The 14,545-nt window shown below is 40.9% G+C and overlaps 1 protein-coding gene across 1 annotated transcript in view; it reads left to right on the top strand.

The window, feature by feature from the left end:
- CD58 (CD58 molecule) overlaps positions 1–14,545 on the top strand; it is a 35,856-nt gene that overhangs the window by 5,270 nt on the left and 16,041 nt on the right. The window lies entirely within an intron of this gene.

Raw genomic sequence — 14,545 nt, 5'->3', positions numbered from 1 at the left:
ATTTGTTTTAATGTTGTGTTTTTTAACAATACAGAATGTTAAGTTTGGACATTAGGTGGTACAGTGTTTGTCAAGCATTTCTCCATTTTAAGTTACCAAGTTATCTCACATTATTATGGGAGGCTTGTTCACATGCTTTGCTGAAATCAAGATTCAGAGAGTCTGTGTGTGTGTGTTTTTGTTGGTCAGTTTGGTTTTTTTAGGAAAGATTGTCTAAGTCAAAGCAGTGTTGTGTATTCCTATTTGAAAACCAGACCCAGTGTTGTAATGGGGTGTAAATAACAATTGCTGCCATGAAATAAGCACATGCTCTGTGCTAGGCACTGGGCTTTACTATTTTAGATTTTTCATTTTTTAATTGTTTTAATTAAAACAATTTGTTTTAATTAAAAGAGAACAAAGCTTAGGTAGGTTAAGGATCTTGTCCAAGTTCACGTGCAAACCCAGCAAACCAAGTCCATCTGATTCAAAGTCCATGCATTCCCAGCTGATGAGGTGAGCAGCTTTCTTAAGATTTGAAGAACCATAGGTGATCTCTTTTATATGAACATATACATTTGTCCAGTGTAATTTTTCTAAGCCATGTGAATTACCAGTCACATAAGATTGTATTCAGTATCATAATCTATATTAGGGGATGAGGAAACCTTTTATGGGCCATAGAATTCAGAATGGGGGTTTATCTAGATATTCATTTATTAACTTTTTGCCATAGTTACACTCTCTGTACACCCCACACCTTGCTTCTTGGTACTTTGACATACTCCCATTAACATTGTGATATGTGTGAAAATTAATGGTGATCTCATGATATAACCTAACTCCTGTCCTGTTTCAAATTTCCTCAGTTGTCACAATGTCTTTTTTTAAAAACCAGATCTAATCAAGTTTCACACATTGCATTTGTTGCTGTTTCTGGATTATTTTGATAGGTATCTTTCAGAAATTTTGAAACTGACTTAGAAACTACTTTTTAAGAGCTAGGTCTAGGAATTTGTTTATTGCCATCTTTATCAGCCTAGTGGCTTTGAGGGCGGATATTAGTTGCTCTGTTTAAAAGCAGAAAGTTTGCTTGCATACATAAATGCTTATTTGCACGAGTTTTCAGTCTTTTGATTTCTTTTCATGTTGTTCTTTAAGTGCTGAGGTTTTTGAAGCTTTTTCTTCAGCCCTTAGATTCTGCAATCTAAATCCTTCTGTCTCAGGATTAAAAGTGAAACCAGGACACCACCTCTTCCATTTGCTCAGACAACTTGAGGTCCAAATCTGAAGTGTGACTGTAAGATGGTGAGAATGTCCCCAGAAAAGTGCTGGGAAACATATTAGCATTTCCTCTTTGGAGATAACTTTTAGTGCCTATCCACCAGCCTCAAAAGAAAATGACTTATACTTTATAGGCCCAGAACCCTTCCCTTTGCCTCCCTTCCTTTGTGCCCTTAGGCTTTCCTTTCTCAGGTGCTGCTGGTCCCTGTGCTGGTGAGCTCTTAGCCCAAGGACTCTGGGGCTCAACTTTGGGGATCAAAAGGTCACCGATGGAAGTGGGGAGAACCCTTTAGCAAAATCTCTGAAATAAGTTGTCTGCTCTCAGCCTGCAATTGGGAACCTTCATTCAAAGGTCTGTCCTTTGTGACCTTGATCTGTTCTATCAACAAAGTATCCATCTGAGGGAACTAAATTATTATGATAGGCTTATTCTTAGAAAATGAACCCATTTTGGGTCCTAGTGACCTTCACTTTCTTTTCATGATGTTCCCCAAATGTCTTTTGAGATTACTGTCTGAATTTCCATCCGGCTCACTGTCTGTAGTTTATTGAATGTTTTTCCTATGTAACAGTTAAAAAGTAGAAAAAAAAAGTTTAGTGTACACATTCAGAACATAGTAAGAAATTCAGATAAATAAACTAATGAGGCTGTATCATAAATTAGTTGTAATAGAGTTTCTCAACCAGGAACTGAATAATTAGAAAATAATAGAGCTCATAAATTGTTAATGAAATCATCAATAGTATATTGAAATACCTTGAATCAGACTTTATAGAATAGATTAAGAAAGACTGACAGTGTCTTAAATAGCTCTAGTAAGAACCTTACTCCCCAAGTACCAAAGTATGCTTCAGGTCTCAGATATATCCTAAGATAAAAACAGTCAAAGGTAAACATGGCTTTTGAGCATGGTGGAATGTGGGTATCTTGAAAGGATAGGTTAGAGTAGTGCTGTTAAATAGAAATATAATATGAAACAAGTGAAATTAATTTTGATAATATACTTTACTGAACCTAATATAGCCACAATAGTTTCATTTCAACCTGTAGTTGATATTAAAAATATTAATGACAGATTTTACATTCCCATTTTCATACTAAATATTCAAAGTCTAGCGATTGTTTCACACTCACAACACATCTCAATTGGGACTAACCACATTTCATGAGCTTGCCAGCCCTGTGTGCTAGTGGCTGCCATGGAGGACTGCACAAACTGAGAGGAAACATCCTGGGAAAGGAATAGGACTTCAAGTGCAAGAAAAAGGAATAAAAAGGGGGTTGTTTTAGCAGGAAGACAGAAAAGCCCAAAAGGAAGTTGATTTAGAGAACAAACATCTGAATTATCTGGGTGAGCTCATCCCAGGAGGGAAGGAGTAGAAAGCACCTGTGAGGCAAGTTCCGGGGAGTTTGTGGGCCTGGGAGTTCAGGGGCTTTATTGCCTGGTGGGAGTCAGGTGGCTGCAGTTTCAATCTGAAATCTATGGAGACAGGGAAGCAGTGGTGGTATAACTGAGAGTGCAGGTTTCTGTCTTTAGCAACCATGGAAACAGGAATTGCTGATTGGGACTAGGTAAGGTTGAAATTGCCAGGAAAAGACCCAGGCATATCACTGTGTGTCTGACACCACAGACTGTGGAGCTGGCTGCTAGCATTTGGATACCAGCTCTGTCCTGGATCCATGAGTGACTCAGTCAGCTTCTGAGCCTCTCTGAACCCAGGCTTCCTCATCTGCAACCCAGTGGTTCTTGCTGTTTGGAATGCTCTGAAATACTTTGGAATACTCTTCTCTTAAGCTTACTCTCCCTCCCTCACTTTTGCTGGGTCCTGCTCACATGCCAGCAGTGACCAGCTTTCATACGACGCAGCCACCCTCCTCATTAATACTCATTCTCACCCATACTCTGCTCCATTTTTCTCAGTAGCACTTAACATCACCCAACATCGAAGATACTTTCTTTTCCATCTATTGTGTACCTTCTCCCACTGTAACGTAAACTCAAGAGGGCAGGATTTTGTCTGTTTTGTTTACTGCTATATCCTGACTGCTTATTACCATGCCTGGGACATAGGAGGGACTCAATAAATATTTGATGAATACATGAATAGTAAGACCTACTTCACAGAATTGAATTAGGGTTAAATGAATGAATACATATGGATGAATGGATGCATGTGGGGGGAGATTTATATATATATCTTAGCACAAGTGTTTGGTGCATTGTAAGCCCCAAGCATAGTAAATGTTTGTATTGCTGCTGTTGCTAAATATTATTTCTGGGGGCTAAGCTGGCCTAGGGCTCGTTTGGGTTTGATTTATGAAGAGCTAGGTGAAAGAAACCAGCTACACCATGCTTTGTTGAGTAAAAAGACTGTGCTTACCTTTACTAGCTACATATCTGGTGAGCACATTTCCTACCCCAAAACTGGGACATTGAGAGAATGTTTTTCATAATATGAGAATATTTCTGGACTTAATAGGACAGATTATTTGATATCAGCACTGGCTTAGACACTTTAGGGGAGGGCCACTCCTCTGTATTGTAAGTGTGTGTGTAAGTGGGTAGCAACTTTGTTTCCCAACTGCCATTAAGTCAGTCTTCCAAATGGGTGTTAACTGAAAGAATACTATGATGCAGCAGGGTTGTGGTTACAACCCTGGATCTGGAGAAGCCCATCTGCTTACTTGGCTGCAGAAATACCCCAAGACCCTTCTATCTTCATGTTTGAATTGATCTTTAACCAAGTTCCTGTACAATGCCATATATACAGGGGGAAATACCAAGATTTATATATTCAGGTACTGAAACTTTAAGGGACTTTTTTCTTTTCATCAAATGAATTTTTATCTTAACTGCTAAAATCTGTATGCCATGTGGGTCCTTTAGAAGAAGTATTTTAAAATCACATTGTTCATTTCTAAGAAAAAAAAAACTCTAGAAAAAAACACTTCCTCCAAGTCCCAGAAGGGTGGTTAGCTCGTCTCTAAGAAATGGCATCAGTGAGCAAGCTGTGTGTCCTTAAACCCCAGACAAGCTGTTAGCTTTGATCAGAGGCTGGCAGCCTGAGTGGGTACAAGCGTACCTGGCTCAGTGTCCTGAAGCCCACAGCACTTAAGGTGAAGCCTAGGTAAACTTGAAGGGGAATCAGGAGATGGAAGAACATCTCGAAAGGAACAGCAGTGGTATTGAGATGGGGAGTGGGAAGCCAGCAGACTCTCTAGTCTTGCTTTGGTGACGGAGGCAGGCAGTGGGGAGGAAAGGGGTCTGTTTTGACCACATATGAAGGGCCTCAGGTCATTTATCCTTCAGCTCCAGCTAAATGTCTCTACCTTACTGTGCTGAGTCATGGTTCTTCAACCAGGATCCACAAGAATTGGGGGTTTTGCAAAGCTCAGGGTTTGAGGTAGCTGAAAAATTTTATGGTTCTGTCAGGAAGCCCTGCCTTTTGTCTTCTCTTTAAGTTACATGTAAATCAGTTTAGTTAATTCATTCAACAAATATTTATGGAGTATCCTTCATACATCAGATAAACAAACCCCTGGTATGGTAAATAGCATCCCTGTGGTCCCTTCTGACCACTCACTGCTAGCAGCAAAGCAGCCAGCTCACTGCTAACTTCTTGGTTTGCTGCTGTTTGTTTGCATATTCATCCATTCATTCATTCATTCATTCATCCATCCATCCATCCATCCATCCATCCATCCATCCATCCATCCATCCATGGTGTATGTCCTTTGAGAAGAAACTCATTCCCCTGTCTCCTTTTCTTCTTCTTACTTTAGGATTAGTCTTGGAAATGCAAAAGAAAAGACTTTACTTTAGGAAGGAATTGATTGACATAACCACTACAAATGTGATGAATCCCAAATCTGTATCCTCTCCTGTGAGCCCCAGCCCTGGATACCTGCTAGGCATCTCCACTAAGGTAGCTTCCAGGCTGTGCACACCTACAGTTTCCAAAACCGAAAGCATGATCTTCTAGCCCAAATCTGGCACTCTCTTGTGTTCCCTATGACACCGCTATGGCCCAAGTTGGAAGAAAACAACAAAAAGTAACAAGGAGAACATACAAGGAGCACTTAAATTTTAGTGAGAAAAGGATAAGCAGCCAAATAGAAAAAATGGTAAAACATATGAGAAGGCAGTTCTCAGACAAGGAAACCTAGTAATCACTGGGCAGGAAGGACAGATTTCTGGAGGTCAGGAAAATGCGAATTCAAGTAACAGTGAAGTGTCACTTAATGTCTAATAGTTAAGCAAAAAAGTCACCAAATGCTGGCAGGAGTACAAAGAAAAGGTCCGGCATTACTGAAGGAAATGTAAATTACAATAGTCTTTTTTTGTAAGCATTGTGGAAGCTAATATTGAAACAAAACATCAATTTACCCTTTAAAGGATTCAACAATTCCCAGCCCCACTCATGGGGCACTCTGCCATAGATATGAAACCATAAATACGCAAGGATAGTCATTACACTGTTACTGCAATGGAAACAGCTGGGGACCAAAGGGAAGTTCCACAATGGTAGACGGCTAATTAATTATGGTTCATTCCTTCCCTGAAATAATGTCGCTGTTAAAAAGAATGAAGTCTTGCCATACCAGTTGATTTGGTAGAACTTTTATGAGTATTCTTGAGCGGAGAGGCAAGCTGCAGAGACATATGCATGAGTCCATTTTTTCTTCAAAGAACAATGGCAGATTTCTTATATATATGCATGGTATATGATACATCTTTGTTTCTGAGCAGTAAGAAGAATATATTTTGAGTTGTTAATGTAGATTACAGAACTGAGGGTAGTTACAGGATTGGGGGCTAGAGTAAGGCAGCAAAGCCAAAAGAGAGAGAGAGAGAGAGAGAGAAAGAAAAGGAGGGTAGGAGGGAGTGGGGGGAGAAAGGAAAGGAAAGAAGGAAGGGAGGAAGGAAAAAGAAAGAAAGGAAAGGAAGGAAGGGCCAGAGAAGAAGACTTTACTAAAAATACATATAGTCATTCTACATCTATGTAAAATTATATGTATGTGTCTAGGTATACTTTATGTTTTTAATAAATTCTTAAAATTGTTAATCTTATTTTGTCTCTATCCTATTTAAATCTCTTCTGTGGTTTTCTCATCTCAAAATACAGGAATTTTTGTTTGTCTAAGGCTCTGCAAGGACCGGCGCCCGCCTGGGCATCGAGCCCGGCGCACACCTCTTGTCTCATGTCGTTGCCCTCCCACCTCAGCAGTTGTTTCTGAGCATTGACCTGCCCCACTCCCCCTAGTGGAGCAAGCTCACTCTTCAGAACTCAGGGCACCTTTGCTAGCCCCTCCTTGACTCCATAGTGACACCCTGTGCTACGTGGTGACACTGATCACAGGTGCACTTGATTGTTTGTCTCATTACTTGTGTAAAGCCTGACTTCCCTGATAGCAAGTAAGTTCTAAGAGGGCAGAGCTGTATCTGTCTTGTCCTTGGGCAGTTGTGGGTCCACATAGCATAGATGCCCCATGAATACTCCCAGAATGAGTGATGACAAGACCATGCTGCTTTGAAAGGGAAGCTGAACAAGGAGTCAGAATATCTGTGTTCTGGTCCCTCTGTAGCCATAGACTTGCCAAGTGACACTGAACAATTGATAATGTTCTCAAAGCCTGTTTCCTTATCTGTAAAACAGGATTAGCAACACCTTTGCACGTGGTTGTGGAAAGAGTTGAAAAGGAACAGGGAGTGTATGAGCACATAACTGGCAGAGAGGAAGCATTCAGTAATATTTTCTTTCATTTTTCTTGGTGCCCTGTCACTTCACCTATACATTGGGGTAATTTAACTAGATAAAGTTTAGAGTTTTTTCCAACTCAGAATTACTATGATTTTTATCTGAACTGGTCTCCCTTTTCCCCACCCATGCTTCTCTCCACTGCTGGCTCCATTCCTGACTTTCTTCTTATGTTCGCAAGCCCAGGAAACATCACCTCTCCCTAGGAAAGTTAGAAGCCATCTTTAGGCAGCTGAAGTGTGACGTTCACTTCATACTCTTCTCTTCCTCCACTGCCACTCACTCTTACTCATTCATGTTTGTTCAGTTACATTTCAAGCCTCCACTCTTGTGTGTGGATAGATTCTCACCCCTGAAATCTTATTCCTTTTCATCTGCTTCCCACATACTACGGTTGAGTGGGAGAAATGGTGTGTGATCAGCAAAGCAATTGAGGGATGCTGGTATATATTTGAGTAGAGTCTCCCTTAATTAAGGGAGGTAGATTATAAAAATTCTTACAAATAGACAAACGGAGAATATTGCCTCTTATTTGAAATTACTGAACATAATTGTAATTGGTCTGTTTAAAGTTCTTGATTTTTCCTGCACTCTTTCCATTATCCTGATTGCTATGAGGCAGAAACTTTGATCTAGTTTTAATTTATCCTTAATGTCTTTTCCTTAAGAGCAGCTCTTCTCTCTTAACAACTAAGTCAAACCTGGAACAAGATGCATTTAAACCCACTTTGGGATATCCAGAACACCCCACTCTAGAGGCGATAGTAAAAGGGATTGTTGTGGAGAAGGCGGGAGGCTCTGACTTGCAGTTTTTGTCAGTTGCTTTGCTGAAAATGCTCCCTCCATGGTAGATTTCAAGCTGTCAACCAGACCTCACTGAAACGAGTGGGCAGAGATGCTCACGGTTGGCTTGTGAGAGAGGACTGGCGCCAGCCCCACCATGCCCCTGGACCTAGTCTCTGAGTCCTTGATCTTCATTGTACCCCTGACTTGCTTCCCAGTCATTGTTTCTGATCTCAATTAATGGCCCCTCTCAGGCAATAAAGAAGACTGTCACCATTAACTCCTCCCTCTCCCTCATCCGTCACATCCAGTCGCTGAATCCTGTTGATTTCTCTCTCAAACATCCCTTGAGTCTGTCCACTTTTCTGTTCCCACCACCAACGTCCTGGTCTGGTCTGCTGGTCCACACTCTCATTGCTATGGCACTCACCTCCCTCCTGGTTTCTCTGCCTCCTTTCTGCCCCATTAGTCACTGCCCACTCTGCAGAGTCAGCCTCCTGAAGCTGTCTTTTGCTTAAACCTTTCCATTGCCATTAGGATAAGTTCCAAATCCTTACTGTGTCTTACCTAGCACCCCTGCACCTGACCCCATCCTGCACTCAAGTACAGTGATCTGGCTGCCCTTTGCCTGCCTCCCCAGCCTCATTCCCCACCCATCACTTCCTTGCTCTCTTCATTCAAGCCATTTGGAACTGCTTTTATTTCCTCAAATGCACCAAGTCCTTTTTCACTCAGGGCCTTCCTCTTGGATGTGCTGATTCCTCTCTTTCTGTGGTCATCTCTCCTGTCCCTCCATCCCCAGCCCTCAGCCAGCTGACTCCTCAGGTCCTTGTGGGTTGTCATCCTTAGTCAGTTTCAGCGTGACACTTCCTGGGGAGGGCTTTGACGAGGGGTCTCTCCCTGCCTCTTCAGTGTCTTCTCTACAAAATGGGGCTGCTTCAGGGCCTGAAGCAATTCCTGTCTGGTTTGCTGTCATATTCCCAGCATTGCCCATGGTACCTGGCATGTAGTTGGTGCTTCATAAATGTTGATTCCATTTCTTGGATTTATGTGGATCCTAATTTCCCATTAAAGAATAAACTCTATGTGGTCAGGCATATTCTACTTTCTGTAATTTGTCTGCAGTTTATCAGCTTAGCATAAAAAGTAGTTGAGGAGGAGGAGCCAAAATGGCAGTGTGAGTAGGGCAGCGGAAATCTCCTCCAAAAACCATATGTTTTTGAAAATACAACAAAAACAACTATTCCTAAAAGAGAGACCAGAAGATACAGTACAACAGCCAGACTACATCCACACCTGCAAGAACCTAGCCCCTCATGAAGGGGGTAAGATACAAGCCGCAGCCCAGCGGGACTGGAGCGCCCCCCACCCCAGCTCCCTGGCGGGAGGAGAGGAGTCGGAGCAGGGAGGGAGTGGGAGCCCAGGACTGCTAAATACCCAACCTTAGTCATCCTCACCGGTAGCGCAGACACACAGTACGTGGTGTGCTGGGTACTAGGGAAACAGAACAGTAAAACCTGTGGGTGGGTTACCACAGCTGGCACCCCTGGGACAAAAGAAAAATGAGTGCTTTTTGAAAGTCTTAAAGGGATAGGAGCCTCACAGCTGGACGGAAGTGTCCCGGGACACTCAGCCCAGCAGCTGGGAATTGCAGGGAACTCCAGGCGTCCTATCCCCCTGGGCGGCAACACAGCTCTGAGGCTCCTCATGGTGATAAACAGCCTCCTGTCCATTCCCCCTCTGGCACGGCCCCGCCATAGCAGAGCAGCAGCCTGAGACCAGCCATGCCCACAGCAGCCATGCAGAGCCTCTGCCCGCAGCCACCAGCGCCAGACTCAGAGGCCCTGTCAGCACGCAGCTACCCAGCACAAGCCACTAGGGGTTGCTGTTTCACAGGAAGGGAAGGCGACAGGCAAGCAGAAAGGGACTTGGTTCTCCCAGCTGACACACGCAGCAACTGCCTATGACTACCTCTATCACCATGAAAAGGCAGAAGAATTTGATACAGACAGGAATAACCCAGACATCCCCTGAGAGGGAACCTGGGGAGACAGATTTAACCAATGAAAAAGAATTCAAAATAAAGGTCATAGCCATGCTGATGGAGCTACAGAGAAAAATGCAAGAGCTAATGGATAATACATTATACAGAAATAAAACAATCTCTGAAAGGACTTAAAAGCAGAATGGACGAGGTGCAAGAGGCTGTTAATGGAATAGAAATCAGAGAACAGAAATGCAGAGAAGCTGACACAGAGAGAGATAAAAGGATCTCCAGGAATGAAAGAATATTAAGAGAATTGTGTGACCAATCCAAATGGAACAATATCCACATTAAAGGGGTACCAGAAGAAGAAGAGAGAGGAAAAGGGATAGAAAGTGTATTTGAAGAAATAATTGCTGAAAACTTCCCCAAACTGGGGGAAGAAATAGTTGCTCAGACCACGGAAGCACACAGAAATCCCAACAGAAGGGACCCAAGGAGGATAACACCAAGACACATAATAATTAAAATGGCAAAGATCAAGGACAAGGACAGAGTATTAAAGGCAGCCAAAGAGAGAAAAAAGGTCACCTACAAAGGAAAACCCCTCAGGCTGTCATCAGACTTCTCAACAGAAACCTTACAGGCCAGAAGAGAATGGCATGATATATTAAATGCAATGAAACAGAAGGGCCTTGAAAGAAGAATACTGTATCCAGCACAATTATCATTTAAATATGTAGGGATTAAACAATTCCCAGACAAGCAAAAGTTGAGGGAATTTGCCTCCCACAAACTACCTCTACAGGGTATTCTAGAGGGACTGCTCTAAATGGGAGCACTTCTAAGGCTAAATAGATGTCACCAGAGAAAATAAAATCACAGCAAAGAAAGCAGACCAATCAAATACTAACTAAAGGCAAAAAAAATAAAATCAACTACCCACAAAAGCAGTCAAAGGAAACACAAAAGAGCACAAAATAAGACACCTAACATATAAAGAATGGAGGAGGAGGAATAAGAAGGGAGAAAAATAAAGAATCATCAGACTGTGTTTACAATAGCTCAATAAGTGAGTTAAGTTAGACAGTAAGATAGTAAAGAAGCTAACCTTGAACCTTTGGTAACCATGAATCTAAAGCCTGCAATGTCAATAAGTACATATCTTTCAATAATCACCCTAAATGTAAATGGACTAAATGCACCAATCAAAAGACACAAAGTAACAGAATGGATAAAAAAGCAAGACCCATCTATATGCTGCTTACAAGAGACTCACCTCAATCCCAAAGATATGCACAGACTAAAAGTCAAGGGATGGAAAAAGATATTTCATGCAAACAACATGGAGAAAAAAGCAGGTGTTGCAGTACTAGCATCAGACAAAATAGACTTCAAAATGAAAGTAATGAGATAAAGAAGGACATTACTAATGATAAAGGGGTCAGTCCAACAAGAGGATATAACCATTATAAACATATGTACCCAATACAGGAGCATCAACATATGTGAAACAAATACTAACAGAATTAAAGGAGGAAATAGAATGCAATGCATTCATTTTAGGAGACTTCAACACACCACGCAATCCAAAGGACAGATCCACCAGACAGAAAATAAGTAAGGACACAGAGGCACTGAACAACACACTAGAACAGATGGACCTAATAGATATCTATAGAACTCTACACACAAAAGCAACAGGATACACATTCTTCTCAAGTACACATGGAACATTCTCCAGAATAGACTACATACTAGGCCACAAAAAGAGCCTCAGTAAATTAAAAAATATTGAAATTCTACCAACCAAATTCTCAGACCACAAAGGTATAAAACTAGAAATTGTACAAAGAAAGCAAAAAGGCTCACAATCACATGGAGGCTTAACAACATGCTCCTAAATAATCAATGGATCGATGACCAAATTAAAATAGATATCAAGCAATATATGGAAACAAATAACAGCAACAACACAAAACCCCAACTTCTGTGGGACGCAGCGAAAGCAGTTTTAAGAGGAAAGTATATAGCAATCCAGGCATATTTAAAGAAGGAAGAACAATCCCAAATGAATAGTCTAAAGTCACAATTATCGGAAAAAGAAGAACAAATGAGGCCTAAAGTCAGCAGAAGGAGGGACATAATAAAGATCAGAGAAGTAATAAATAAAATTGAGAAGAATAAGACAATAGAAAAAATTAACGAAACCAAGAGCTGGTTCTTTGAGAAAATAAACAAAATAGATAAGCCACTAGTCAGACTTATTAAGAGAAAAAGAGAATCTACACACATCAACAGAATCAGAAATGAGAAAGGAAAAATCATGACAGACCCCAAAGAAATACAAAGAATTATTACAGAATACTATGAAAACCTATATGCTAACAAGCTGGAAAACCTAGAAGAAATGGACAACTTCCTAGAAAAATACAACCTTCCAAGACTGACCAAGGAAGAAACAGAAAATCTAAACAGACCAATTACCAGCAACAAAATTGAAGTGATAATCAAAAAACTACACTAGAGCAAAACCCCCAGGCCAGATGGATTGACTGCAGAATTTTATCAGACATAATACCCATTCTCCTTAAAGTTTTCCAAAAAATAGAAGAGGACGGAATATTCCCAAACTGATTCTATGAAGCCAGCATCACCCTAATACCAAAACCAGCCAAAGACCCCACCAAAAAAGAAAATTACAGACCAATATCTCTGATGAACATAGATGCAAAAATACTCAATAAAATAATAGCAAACCAAATTCATAATTACATCAAGAGGATCCTACACCATGACCAAGTGGGATTCATCTCAGGGATGCAAGGATGGTACTACATTCGAAAATCCATCAACATCATCCACCCTATAAACAAAAAGGACAAATATCACATGATCATCTCCATAGACACTGAAAAAGCATTCGACAAAATTCAACATCCGTTAATGATAAAAACTCTCAACAAAATGGGTATACAGGGCAACTACCTCAACATAATAAAGGCCATATATGACAAACCCACAGCCAACATCATACTGAACAGCGAGAAGCTGAAAGCTTTTCCTCTAAGATGGGGTATAAGACAGGGATGCCCACTCTCCCCACTGCTATTCAACATAGTACTGGAGGTCCTAGCCACGGCAATTAGACAAAAACAAAGAAACACAAGGAATCCAGATTGGTAAAGAAGAAGCCAAACTGTCACTATTTGCAGATGACATGATATTGTACATAAAAAACCCTAAAGACTCCACTCCAAAACTAGAACTAATATCTGAATTCAGCAAAGTTGCAGGATACAAAATTAACACACAGAAATCTGTGGCTTTCCTATACACTAACAATGAACTAATACAAAGAGAAATCAGGAAAACAATTCCATTCACAATTGCATCAAAAAGAATAAAATACCTAGGAATAAACCTAAGCAAGGAAGTGAAAAACCTATACCCTAAAAACTACAAGACACTCTTAAGAGAAATTAAAGAGGACATAATAAATGGAAACTCATTGCATGCTCTTGGCTAGGAAGAATTAATATTGTCAAAATGGCCATCCTGCCCAAAGCAATCTACAGATTCAGTGCAATCCCTATCAAATTACCAACAGCATTCCTCAACGAACTGGAACAAATAGTTCTAAAATTCATATGGAACCACCTAAGACTCCAAATAGCCAAAGCAATCCTGAGAAGGAAGAATAAAGTGGGGGGATCTCGCTCCCCAACTTCAAGCTCTACTACAAAGCCACAGTAATCAAGACAATTTGGTACTGGCACAAGAACAGACCCACAGACCAGTGGAACAGAATAGAGACTCCAGACATTAACCCAAATATATGTGGTCAATTAATGTACGATAAAGGAGCCATGGACATACAATGGGGAAATGATAGCCTCTTCAACAGTTGGTGTTGGCAAAACTGGACAGCTACATGTAAGAGAATGAAACTGGATCATTGCCTAACCCCATACACAAAAGTAAATTTGAAATGGATCAAAGACCTGAGTGTAAGTCATGAAACTATAAAACTCTTAGAAAAAAACGTAGGCAAAAATCTCTTGGACATAAACATGTGCGACTTCTTCATGAACATTTCTCCCCAGGCAAGGGACACAAAAGCAAAAATGAACAAGTGGAACTATATCAAGCTGAAAAGCTTCTGTACAGCAAAGGACACCATTAATAGAACAAAAAGGTAGCCTACAGTATGGGAGAATATATTTGTAAATGACAGATCCAATAAAGGGTTAACATCCAAAATATATAAAGAGCTCATGCACCTCAACAAACAAAAAGCAAATAATCCAATTAAAAAATGGGCAGAGGAGCGGAACAGACACTTCTCCAAAGAAGAAATTCAGATGGCAAACGGACACATGAAAAGATGCTCCACATCGCTAAGTCATCATAGAAATGCAAATTAAGACCACAATGAGATATCACCTCACACCAGTAAGGATCACCACCATCCAAAAGACAAACAACAACAAATGTTGGCGAGGCTGTGGAGAAAGGGGAATCCTCCTACACTGCTGGTGGGAATGTAAACTAGTTCAACCATTGTGGAAAGCAGTATGGAGGTTCCTCAGAATGCTCAAAATAGAAATACCATTTGACCCAGGAATTCCACTTCTAGGAATTTACCCTAAGAATGCAGCAGCCCAGTTTGAAAAAGACAGATGCACCCCTATGTTTATCGCAGCACTATTTACAATAGCCAAGAAATGGAAGCAACCTAAGTGACCATCAGGA

This window comes from Manis javanica, chromosome 4, assembly GCF_040802235.1.
Source record: "Manis javanica isolate MJ-LG chromosome 4, MJ_LKY, whole genome shotgun sequence".
Lineage (NCBI taxonomy): Eukaryota > Metazoa > Chordata > Mammalia > Pholidota > Manidae > Manis > Manis javanica.
This window is presented reverse-complemented; position numbering and strand designations above follow the sequence as displayed.